The following is a 12,328-nucleotide window of genomic DNA, read 5'->3' on the forward strand; positions in this document are numbered from 1 at the left end:
GGATGGAGCTATGGGAGCGGATGAGGGCCCAGGCTGGTCAGAATGATGATGAGCGGGTTAGGACTAGGCACACAGCCGGTCTGGATTAGCGAGAGGCAGTCCCTATTTTCTGCTGGAGGTGTGGAGCAATGGAACCCCTCTTTCTGCTGGGGTTGCTAACTTGAATGAACGCAGGCCTGAAGCCGTTGGTGGCTATCATTGGTCAGCTATTGCTGCATAATAAATCACCACAAGCTCTGCAGCTTAAAACAATATACATACATCATCTCACAACTTCTGTGGGTCAGGGACTCTGCCTCAGGGTCTCTCAAGAGACTGCAGTCAAGGTGTCAGCCTAAGCTGGGGTCTCCTTGTCAGGATCGCAGTCTAGCTGGGAGAGAGCGCTGAAGTGTCAGGTGTGCAAGTAGCCGAATAAAGCAACAAGCTGAAAATGAAAGAGTTAAGCCGTTGATCACTTGCTGCGATGGTTTAGGGAAGAGGCTGAAACTGGAGAAAGTACCTACTCTCCCTGTTGCATTTTCCTCTATATGCGTCTCACTGTTGAAGGGACCCCAGACAAAAGGCTCTAGCAGTTTATAGCCCCTGGGACTTGGGGGTGTGAGGATGTAGAGGGAGGCGGGATTGGAGTGGAAAAGTACCTGGTATGGAGTCAGAGTGAGCAAGTGTCTGCAAGGTCATGTCCACTCACCCCCAATAAGGAGGCCGGGGCAGAGGTGCCTGGAGAGGACCTCTGCCCAGGACCTCAGATAAAGGGACCCAAGAAGGAAGGAGCATAATATGCACAAGAGCATGACTGGTCAGAGGGGCTGAGTCCTGGACAGCAACTCCCTTAGAGACTGCAATGTGCTGGCTGTGCACCAGGTCTGGCATGGGGGGGAAGGGGGCAGCTTTCCCCTGGGAGCCCTGCCAGGTAAACCCTTTGAATTGCCTACCATCAGGCCTGAGAAATCACACATAGGTTTTTTTGTTTTTTGTTGTTGTTTTTTTTTAATTTTTTTTCTTTTTTTTGGCTGCTCCACGCAGCATAAGGAATCCTAGTTCCCCAGCCAGGGATCTAACCCGCGCCCCCTGCAGTGGAAGCGTGGAGGCTTAACCACAGGACCAGCAAGGAAGCCCACACATTAGCTTTTAACCAGGAACCGGACACCTCATTCATCTGGAGTCTTGACTGGGGAACCATCTGCTTCCAACCTCACTTGGTGGTTGTTGGCAGGATTCAGTTTCTTGTGGGACATTGCACCGAGGGCCTCAGATCCTCACTGACTGTTGGCCAGGGGCCACTCCCAGTTCCTTGTCATGTGAGTCTTTCTATACTTGGCAGGTGATTTCATGAAAGCCGGCAAGCCAAGAAGGCAATAGAGAGTACATGCTAGCAAGTTGTAAGTAAGTCCCAATCTTATGTAACCTAATCACAGAAGTGACATCCCATTAACATTGCCATATTTTATTGGTTAGGAGTGGCTTACTCAAGGGGAGGGAATTATACAAGACCATGAATACCAGGAGGTGGGGATTGCTGGGGCCATCTTAGAAGCTGCTGACCACAATGGCCATAGGGCAACATAAAGGGAGAATCTACTTGGGATTGAAACCAGCCCAGAGGCAAATGAAGTTGAGAAACAGGAGGGAGACAGATAACTTAGGGTACCACTTAAGCCTGTGGATCTGGTTACTTCTGAAGCCAACTACCCATTGGCATCCCAGTACTGGAACTAATTACTTTTCTTCTTTAAAGATTCCATTTGCACTGGGTTTTAGTCACTTGCAACTGAAAGAGTCCTGATTAACATAAACATAATGCGGGCAGGTTCTTTGGGTTTCTTGGGACTGAGATGTGCTGAGGTCACCTTAAGAACAAGGAGTTTCTGTTGGTGTGAATGTAACTTGGTGCAGCCACTATGGAAAACAGTATGGAGGTTCCTCAAAAACTAAAACTAGAGTTGCCATATGATGCAGCAATCCTACTCCTGGGCATATATCTGGACAAAACTATAATTTAAAAAGATGCAGGCACCTCAATGATCATAGCAGCAATATTCACAATAGCCAAGACATGCAAACAACCTAAATGTCCATCAACAGATGAATGGGTAAAGAAGATGTGTTACATATATACAATGGAATATTACTCAGCCATAAAAAAGAATGAAATAATGCCATTTGCAGCAAGGTAGATGGACCTAGAGATTATCATACTAAGTGAAGTAAGTCAGAAAGACAAAGACAAATACCATATGATATCAATTATATATGGAATCTAAAATATGACACAAATATCTACAAAACAGAAACAAACTCACAGATATAGAGAACAGATTTGTGGTTGCCAAGGGGGGTGATGCGGGAGGGATGGATTGGGAATTTGGGGTTAGCAGATGCAAATTGTTATATAGAGAATGGATAAACAACAAGGTCCTACTGTATAGCACAGGGAACTAGATTCAGTATCCTACGATAAACCATAATGGAAGAGAATATGAATAAGAATATATATATATATATATATATTATATATATATAATATATATATATATATCTGAATCACTTTGCTGTACAGCAGAAATTAACACAATGTTGTAAGTCAACTATACTTCAAAAAATAAATTTTCAGAAAAGAAGAAGGTGTTTGCTCAAAGGGTGCTGGTGGTCTGGCACCCACCTGGAGCCCTTCCGTGGAGCGGGTCAGTTCTGGAGATGGAAGGCTGTCTGTTTCTCCAGGTGCTCGTTTTTCTCTGTGAATCTGCTGTTTTCCCACTGCCGATCGGCCATTTCTCCTCCATACTGTAAATCCTTTACCCACACTCTCTGCTGCCTCCGATTTCCAGCCTGCCCAAGGCTCTTAACGGCCCCTCTGCACTCTCTGTGCATCTTCTCCTTTCTGCATTAGTTCCTACCACTTACACCTGCCTGCTTCTCCTTATATACTAGTGCAGATTCAAGAGGTTGAATCTGATTGGTGTAGGCCATCCTTTTGAACCAGGCCAGTTCACAGGTGGTTTGACAGGCCTGTGCATTGCCTGTCAGGTGGGTCAGGGGGTGGACTCATGAGGGCTTCAGAGTGGCTGTGGGCAGGCCAGGCATTCTATAGTTTCTCTTGTTTAAGACACAGGCAAGCCATTTTTCATGAAGATGGTAAAGATTCCAGTTTGAATAATCATTAATTTGATAGCTTAAGGTCTGAATGAATGAGGCTTCACTGACTTGTAGCATGATTTGGGAGACATAGTTTCTATTTCTAGCTCCTCTTTAATGAGCAGATCATCTGCATTGATCCAGGATTCATTTTATTGCAAGTGAAGAACATCCAACTTAAATTGGCACAGGTCCAAAATGGAATTAGCTGGCTCACGTATCTGAAAAGTCCAAGGGATAGATCTTGCTTCATGCTTGGCTCCATCCAGGTGTCAAACAGTGTCAATGTCACCATGTCATAATGACTCTCTCTGTCTCAGAGCTACTTTGCTCTGTGTTGGCTCCTTTCCCAGGCAGCCTCTTCGGTCCTGGTGGTCAGATTACCACCAACAGCTCCAGGCTGACATTCTCTCTCCTCAGCAGCACTGCTGGAAGAGAGATTCCCTCTTCCCAGTGGTTCCACCCAAGGTCCTGGAACTGAGTCTCATTGGCTTGGCTTCGTTCACCTGTGCATCCCTGAACCGATGGCTAGACCAGAGGGATGCAATGCTTTGATTGGCCTGCCTTAGGTCACATGACTATCCCTGCAGCCCCTCCTAAACCACATGAACTGAGAGTGACAGAGGGGTGGTTCCCCAAAGGAAGAGTGGGGTGCTATTAATCGAAAGAGAAATGGATGCTGGCAAACCAACACCAGTGTTTATACCAGTTAATCTGTCCATTTCTGTTTCCCAGTCTCTGAAAGCATGTGCTATTTGCAGAGTAATACTGCAAGCAACCTCTGAGCCTACGAATATTTGCAGGTGACTTCTATAATTTGCTTATTTTTTAAGTGAAGTGAGATTCATGTAACATAAAATAAACCATTTTAAAGTGAATGATGCAGGGTCTTTCCTGGTGGCGCAGTGGTTAAGAATCCTCCTGCCAGTGCAGGGGACACGGATTCGAGCCCTGGTCCGGGAAGATCCCACATGCCGCGGAGCAGCTAAGCCCGTGTGCCACAACTACTGAGCCTGCGCTCTAGAGCCCACGAGCCACAACTACTGAGTCCACGTGCCACAACTACTGAAGCCTGTGCGTCTAGAGCCCGTGCTCCGCAACAAGAGAAACCACCGCAATGAGAAGCCCGCGCACCGCTACGAAGAGCCGCCCCCGCTCACCGCAACTAGAGAAAGCCCGCGCTCAGCAACGAAGACCCAACGCAGCCAAAAATAAATAAATAAAGTGAATGATGCAGTGGCGTTTAATACATCACAATGTTGCACTACCACCGCCTCTATCTAGTTCCAGAACATTTTCATCACCGCAAAATAAGACCCCATGCCCAGGGACTTCCGTGGTGGCACAGTGGTTAAGAATCCACCTGCCAGTGCAGGGGACACGGGTTCGAGCCCTGGTCCAGGAAGATCCCACATGCCATGGAGCAACTAAGCCCATGTGCCACAACTACTGAGCCTGCGCTCTAGAGCCCGTGAGCCACAACTACTGAGCCCGCGTGACTAGAGCCCATGCTCTGCAACAAGAGAAGCCGCTGCAATGAGAAGCCCGCGCACCACAATGAAGAGTAGCCCCCTCTCGCTGCAATTAGAGAAAGCCCGCGCACAGCAACGAAGACCCAATGTAGCCAAAAAAACACAAAACAAACCAAAAAAACCATGCCCAGTAAGCAGAAGCTCCCCCATCCCTACTCCTCCCAGTCATGGTGACCACCAGTCTGCCTTCTGTGTCTATGGATTTACCTATTCTGGATATTTCATATAAGTGGAGTCACAAAATATTTGACGTTTTGTGTCTGGCTTCTTTCACTTATCCCAATGTTTTCAAGGTTCATCTACATTGTAGCATGTATCAACACTTCATTCTTTTTTTGGGCTGAGTAATATTCTATTGTGTGTTTATACTAGGCTGTTGTGCAACCAATCTCCAGAACTTTTTCATCTTGCAAAACTGAAACTCTATACTCATTAAACAACAACTCCCCATTCCCTCCTTCCCACCCAGTTCCTGGCAACACTATTCTATTTCCTGTGTCTGTGAATTTGACTACTTTAGATATCTCATATAAGTGGAATCATACAGTATTTGCCCTTTTGTCTCTGGCTTATTTCACTTAGTGTAATGTCCTCAATATACGTTCATGTTGTAGCTTGTGTCAGCATTTCCTTTATAAAGCTGAATAATATTCCATTGTATGTATACACCACATTTTGTCTATTCATTCATCTGTCAAGGGACACTGGGTTGCTTCCACCTCTTGGCTATTGTGAATAATGCTGCTGTAGACATGACTTGCAAATATCTCTTTGAGACTCTGCTTTCAAGTCCTTTGGATCTACACTCCAAAAGTGGGATTGCTAAATCATATGGTAATTCTATTTTTAATTTTTTGAAGAACTAGCATTTGCTTGTTTTTAAAATTAATTTTCTGCCTAACTCTTTCCTAAAAATATTTTATGCAGAAGATACCAGTGGGAATGTAAAGGGTGTTTTTAAATGCTTTGAAATTCTCGTAGATTAAAAGCAAAAATCTCAATATAAAAAAAAAAATCTAACAAGCGGAATCCTGGAAACCAGTTGGAGATCAATTTCCAGAACAATGTCTCAGTTCATCTGCTTGGCCAAGAGCCAGAGCCTGAGCCCCTGGAGTCACACTTCCAGGTCACTGGCATGGTCTCGACAATAGTTTCTGAACTTAAGCTGTGGCCACACGTGGGAGATTTATCTTTGTCCAGGCCTCCCTTATGAAACACTTCCTCTAGCAGAAGCACAAGAGTAAAACTGGAATGAAGCCATTCCACTGAATAACCACATCAATGAATTTCCTGCCCTCACTCAACAAACAAAACAGCCTGTGGTTTTACAGGCTCATTCATTTGAGTCTATCCACAGCAGCCCTACAAAAGCTCCTCACCGAGACAAACACACACAGACAATTTACAATCCAGAAAGGCAAGTGTACACAGTAGATGTGTGCCAATAAATGTAACATTGCTTTTCTTTCTTTTTAAAAATTGCTTTTCCCACCTCCTTTAAGACATCGACAGCACTCTGAGTAAGCAGTGAACAGTGAGCATCTACTATATGCCAGGAGCCCCTAAAGGCCCCCAGGCTGTCTTTACCTGGATTTTTGGGGCACTTCTTGGTTTCTGGATAAAAACAAGGCTTTCTGGAGGCATTTGCAGGTGTGCCTGGCTCCTCCACTCTGGCTGGCAGAAGCTCTCTCCTGGGTGCCCAACCCTGCCCGACTCTGCAGAGACATCTCCCCACAGACCAGACAGATTCTCCTTTCAGCTGGATGTCAGCCTTTGGTAAGTCCCTGAGCCTTTCTGAACTTCGGTTTCCTCAACTGTCTAGTGAAGGGGTAAATGGGAATCAGTCTCAACATCTAACAACAAATGCACGATCAAATAATTCACGACGTCATCGTAACTGGCAGTTGTTTTAAAAAAACCATTTTTTGCAATGTATAACATCAGAAAATGATCAACATAGACTATTAAATGAGACCTGTGTTCTTATGTGGATCAGATAGTCTACGTATATTGTTGAAATCATGAATATAAAACTGTGGAGATAGAAAGGAACATTGAAAAACAAATGAGAGTGTAAACACCGCCGCCTCACCCCCATTGGCCGAAAAAAAATGAAAACCATTTGAGAGTAAACCTGTTGATCACTAGGTCTCCTTTTGCCTTAAAAATCGGTCAGTCACAGAGACTCTTCCCGATTTGGAATATGGTATCCCAAACTTAAAATGTAAATGATGTTTGGCCCACTTCTATGATTTTATCCTCGGGAGAAAACAAACAACAACCAAACAAGTGCATGAAAGTCATGTAAAAGAATACATATTGCAGAGATGTTTCTAGAGCATAATAGTGAGATCATCTGAAATGTTCCCAAATGGAGGATTTCGTTTGCAAACAAGCAACAATCCTTACAGTAGAATCCTGTACAACCATTAAGAATGTTGCTGTAGTAATTTATTTATAGACATAAGTGAGGAAAAGCAAATTATACAACAGCATGTATGTATAATTTGACCCCGTTCATACTGAATCCAAACTATCATATATGCATATTCACATTTATATACATAGAAGGTAGTCTGGAAGGAAATACTGCAGGATGTTCATTGCTTTTAGGTGGTTGGATTGCTAATTAATTAATTAATTTTATGTTTGCATGTTTGTATTTATGAATAAAGTTTTATATAATGAACATGTAAAAATAGTAATAGCTTCCCATTAGGAGGTGCCAGGCTGTGTACGAAGCACATCACCTGTGTTTCATTTAATCCTCACCACAATCATTTCAGGGGTGTTGATAAACCCAGTTTAGAAAGGGGGAAACTGAGGCTTAGCAAACATAAGTCATATTCTGTATAACTTTCTTATTGTTGTTGTAAAAAATTACCAGAAATGTAGTGGCTTAACGACAACACGAATTTATTATCTTACGGTTCTGGAGGTCAGAAGTCTGAAGTGGGTCTCACTGGGCTAAAATCAAGGTGTCAGCAGGGCTACATTCATTCTGGAGCCTCTAGGGGAGAATCTGGTTCCTTGCCTTTTCCAGCTTCTAGAGGTTGCCTGCACTCCTTGGCTCCTGGCCCCTTCCTCCACCTGCAGACCCAGCAATGGTTGGTTAAGTCTTTCTCACATGGCATCCTTTTGGTTCTGACAATCCTGCCTTCTTCCCCATTTAAGGACCTTTGTGATTACATTGGGCCCACCCAGATAATTGAGGGTAATCTCCCAATATTCAGGTCAGCTGATTAACAACCTTAATTCCATCTGGTATCATAATTCCCGTTAGTCACGTAACGGAATGTATTCATAGACTCTGGGAATTAGGATGCGGACATCTTTGAGAGGCCATTCTTCTGCCTGCCCTCCTTGCCCAAGGTTTCATAAGGTACCAGGTGATGGATTAGGAAGTGAATGCATTCTGACTTCCAGTCCTGTGCCCTTAGATTATGCTATGTGTCTGATTACTTGTATATTGAAGACATTTAAAAACTTTTTATAGGTTAAAAAAAAAATAAAAGGACATTTCCTTCCTTGTCCCTTTATGCTTATTCAGCCTTTTTGCTATGTCATCCATCTGGCCCTACCTCAATTTCCCATTCTAGCAAAACCGGTCTGTCCACTGGTCCAAGTCCAGCACCCACACACTCCAAGCTTGCTTCCACTTCAGGTGGTCCTCATACTGCCTCTTAAACTTGGGAGCATCACTCTTGGTCATCTGAGAAGCTGATGACAAGATGGGATTCAATGTGCAAGGTATTTATTAGGAGAGATGGCTGTGAGAGAAAATGGGGAGAGAATCTGAGCCTGAGTATGGAAGCCAGGGAAGGAAGCAACCGAGCCTAAGGTGTAGTTGCAAAGAAACAGGCAAGCCAGTCCTGACCAGGTAGGAGCCCTGAGCCTCCCAGCTCTGTGTTAACAACCCTGCCAAGCTCGGTCATGGGCTGGGGGCAGCCTGCCAAAGCGTGGTCTTGGCCTCAAAGCAGATAACAGCACCTGGGGCCCTGACCACCTTCTCTCCCTGCAGTTATAGATGTGTGGGCTGCATTTTCATGGCTGCCATGAGGGGTTTTCATGGTGATTTCCTGCATAAACCTTCACCAGGGGAAAGCTTTCTGGAGTCAAAGACCATGATTGCCTCACCTATTGCCAGGACTCCCAGCTACAGCATGCTTAAGGACTTTGTGTCCAGCCTAGGGGGGAAGGTGGGCTTTCATCTGCTTTGTCACTTCTACCTCTCCAGGCCTCAGTTTATTTAACTATGAAATGGGTTAATAGCAGTCCCTCCCACATTGGGTTGGTGTGAGGATGAAATGAAACGCTGAGCATCAAGGCCTTCAGTCAGGGCCTGGCATGTGGGAGTGATAATGGTCAGGAAATGGAAGTTGTCTTCACTGGAGCACTCTGACCTGCACACAGTAGGTGCTTAGTAAATGTTAATTGTTGTCATTGGGGCATACATACAGTGGGTGCTTGGTAAATGCTACAGTTGTCCTTGGAATGCGCGGACCTATAGGGAGCATGCATTTGGTAACGGGAGCAGTCCTTATGGGAGCAGGCTGACCTGAACACAGTAGGCGCCCAGTAAATATGGTTTGGCTGCTTCCAACCATTGTTTTCATGGAAGTGGTTCCACTTCTCTCTCCTCAGTGGAGAGAGCAGCCCAGGCTAATAGAGACAGAGGAAGGCATGGCAAGATCCAGGAGGTCTCTCCCCGTCACTCCATGAGCCTCCAGAAACTTATCCATAAGCACAGTTAAGCACTTTGCAGCTAGCAGGCACTCCATTAGGTCATTCCCACCTCTTAAATAGCCAGTGAGCATCTGTGCTTAGTCCCAGAGCTAGCTCAAAGCAAATTTCGTTTTTTATGTTTTTAATTTTATTTATTTATTTATTTATTTATTTATGGCTATGTTAGGTCTTCGTTGCTGCGCACAGGCTTTCTCCAGTTGCGGTGAGTGGGGGCTACTCTTCGTTGCAGTGCGCAGGCTTCTTGTTGCGGGGCAGGGGCTCTAGGTGCCCGGGCTTCAGTAGTTGTGGCACGTGGGCTTAGTTGCTCCGCGGCATGTGGTATCTTCCCAGACCAGGGATCGAACCCGTGTTCTCTGCACTGGCAGGTGGATTCTTAACCACCGCGCCACCAGGGAAGTCCTCACAGCAAAGTTATTTATTTATTTATTTATTTATTTATTTACTCGCGGCTTGTGGGATCTTAGTTCCCCGAACAGGGATTGAACTTGGGCCCTTGGCAGCCAAAGTGCGGAGTCCTAACCACTGGACCACCAGGGAATTCCTTCAAAGCAAATTTTAAAAAGTCTCCTTCTGAGCCTTTTCTATGAAGGTGCAACCATCTCATCAGACCAAAGAGTTGTTTTCTTTTTTAACACATGGCTTGTGGGATGGCATCTATCATCTCATGAGCATTTGATGAGAGCTGTTTAATGTAAACAGTGAGAAGAAAGGTGCTCTGATTTTTCCAACTGCCGCTGATTAAGGAGAGGCTGTTGATACTGGATTTGCAGGTGCAACGATCTATCTTTTCTGAATGTGATATTTTATTAGAAAGCAAAGCTTTAGTGATCTGAACCTGAAACCAACCAGATGGTGATTTTAAAAAATTCTTATTTTCATATAATAATAATGATAATGATAATATCATGTACTAAGTGTGTCAGGCACTATTTTAAGTGCTGGGGATAAGACCAGTGACTAAGAGAGATAACCCTCATGGAGTGTATATTCCAGTGGGCAGTGGTGTGTTTCAGATGATAAACTCATAATCCCAAATGCTCTGAATGTTAAGAAAGAGAAAAGACAAATTGAATGTGGATGCAGAGATGAGGGCATTTCCCAGTCTTGATGAGTGGGAGAAGGTGGAAGCGATGTTTAAGATGAGTAAAGGTGAACTGGGACAAGAATACAGTGAGGGGTGGGGGGAAGGGGAATGAGGGAAAAGTGTTCCAAGAAGAGGGAACAGCATGTGCAAAGGCCCAGAGGTAGAAAGAGAAGTTGGAAATGAAACAAATTCAGTGTTTGGAGAGAAGAATGCAAGGAGGTAGACACGGGGAAGTAGAAGTCTACAGGATGCTTTTAAGAGTCTGGACTTCATCCTGAGGCAATTGGGGGAGGGGCACAGAGGGCTTTAGGGAAGGCAGGGTGAGGTGTGGACCTACCTGATTTATATCTGAGAAAGATCACATTTTGTAATCTTTTATTTGTTGAATGTCATTTGATGAATGCCTCTCTCCACTGCTAGACTATATACTCCACGAGGGCGGCAACTATTTCTCTTTTGGTTACAAGTTTCTCAAAATGCATTTATAGAACAATTGATGGAAACAACCAACAATCATATTAGTGTTTCATGTTGAAGGCATTGCTTCTGGTCTCGACTTAAGTAGACAGTTAACTAGCTATGATTCATCCCTTTAAAGTACACATTCTTTTACCTACCTAATCCCTGTCTAATAAAATTTTCCTAAAACTATCCAGCAAGTGTACACACACACACACACACACACACACACACACACATATATTCATTTCAGTGATATTTGTAAAATGAAAAAACAACAAAATAGCATAAATGTCCAAAATCAGGAAGTTTGTTGAACAAACTGGTGCATCTAGAGTAGACTAAGCCATTAAAATAATGAAGACCCATTTTCATATGGATATTCTACAATGGTAGAGTAAATGCAATTTTTTGGGTGAATAAACAGAACAAAATATTTATAATCATAATTTTTAAAAAATTTATTTTACTTATTTATTTTTGGCTGCATTGGGTCTTCGTTGCTGTGTGTGGGCTTTCTCTAGTTGTGGCGAGTGGGGGCTACTCTTCATTGTGGTGTGCAGCCTTCTTATTGCAGTGGCTTCTCTTGTTGTGGAGCACAGGCTCTAGGCTCACAGGCTTCAGTAGTTGTGGCACGTGGGCTCAGTAGTTGTGGCTCATAGGCTCTAGAGTGCAGGCGCAGTAGTTGTGGCGCATGGGCTTAGTTGCTCCGCAGCATGTAGGATCTTCCCGGACCAGGGATTGAACCTGTATCCCCTGCACTGGCAGGCGGATTCTTAACCACTGCGCCACCAGGGAAGTCCCCTATAGTCATAGTTTTAAAATTGGAAAGATATACCCCAAATTGTTGCCAATGTTTATGTCCAAGTAGTGGAATAGAAGCTATTTGTATTTATTTCTTTGGATTTTTAAATATGAATTGTATTATTTCCTAATAGGAAATAAAAACAACAGACAACTTTTTATTCCCTGGGGGGGGAGTTATCAATGTCAAAAGCTCTCCTAAGGTCAAATTAGATAAGGAGTATTAAATAGTGCCCATCGTATTTAGAAAAAGAAAGCATTTGGTGGCTACAATGAGAGCAGTTTTGAGGCAGAGCCACTTGTCAACAAAGTAGGAATAATAACTATGGTTTGTCGACCAAAAAACAAAAAAATAGCACAAGAGCTGGAAGTTGAGTTTTATTCTGTGTCTTACTGAGGACTACAGCCTGGGAGACAGCCTTTCAAATAGCTCTGAGGAACTGCTTCGAAGAGGAAGAGGGAAAGGCCAGTATATATATGATTTTGGCTAAGGGGTACATGAAATCAAGCATACATGTTGGTAGAAGATTGATGATAGTCATTAGGAGCAGATATCTCAGTTCATGATTTT

This window comes from Balaenoptera physalus (assembly GCF_965194825.1).
Source record: "Balaenoptera physalus genome assembly, chromosome: 12".
Taxonomy (NCBI): domain Eukaryota; kingdom Metazoa; phylum Chordata; class Mammalia; order Artiodactyla; family Balaenopteridae; genus Balaenoptera; species Balaenoptera physalus.